The sequence below is a fragment of the Pyxicephalus adspersus genome, chromosome 3, assembly GCF_032062135.1.
Source record: "Pyxicephalus adspersus chromosome 3, UCB_Pads_2.0, whole genome shotgun sequence".
NCBI classification, from domain to species: domain Eukaryota; kingdom Metazoa; phylum Chordata; class Amphibia; order Anura; family Pyxicephalidae; genus Pyxicephalus; species Pyxicephalus adspersus.
Genome location: NC_092860.1, coordinates 60,384,350 through 60,385,059, shown reverse-complemented (window position 1 = coordinate 60,385,059; position 710 = coordinate 60,384,350).

Below are 710 nucleotides of genomic sequence, written 5' to 3'. Positions count from 1 at the left end.
ACGACATTAGTAATTGGCATCTAGAGTTGGGTACTAGGCCGGCAGCATCATTTACAGCAAGAGGAGGAGGCGGTGGGCTCTGAGACAGAGTATGGACGGCATTATTGTCTGGCATCTAAAGTCAGGTACTGGGCCGGCAGCATCATTTACAGCAGGAGGAGGAGGCGGTGGGCTCTGAGACGGAGTATGGACGGCATTAGTTTCTGGCATCTAAAGTCAGGTACTGGGCAGGCGGCAGCATCATTTACAGCAGGAGGAGGAGGAGGTGGTGGGCTCTGAGACGGAGTAGGGACGGCATTATTATCTGGCATCTAAAGCCAGGTACTTGGCAGGCGGCAGCATCATTTACAGCAAGAGGAGGAGGCGGTGGGCTCTGAGACGGAGTGTGGACAGCATTAGTGTCTGGCATCTAAAGTCAGTTACTGGGCAGGCGGCAGCATCATTTACAGCAGGAGGAGGAGGCGGTGGACTGAGATGGAGTATGGACGGCAATAGTTTCTGGCATCTAAAGTCAGGTAATGGGCAGGTGGCAGCATCATTTACAGCAAGAGGAGGAGGCAGTGGGCTCTGAGACGGATCGTGGACTGCATTAGTATCATGCATCCAGAGTTGGGTACTGGGAAGGCGGCAGCAGTAACAGGCAGTAGGAGGCGGTGGGCCCTGTTACGGAGCGTGGACCGCATTGGAGGTTGAGGCCATAACCTCTATGG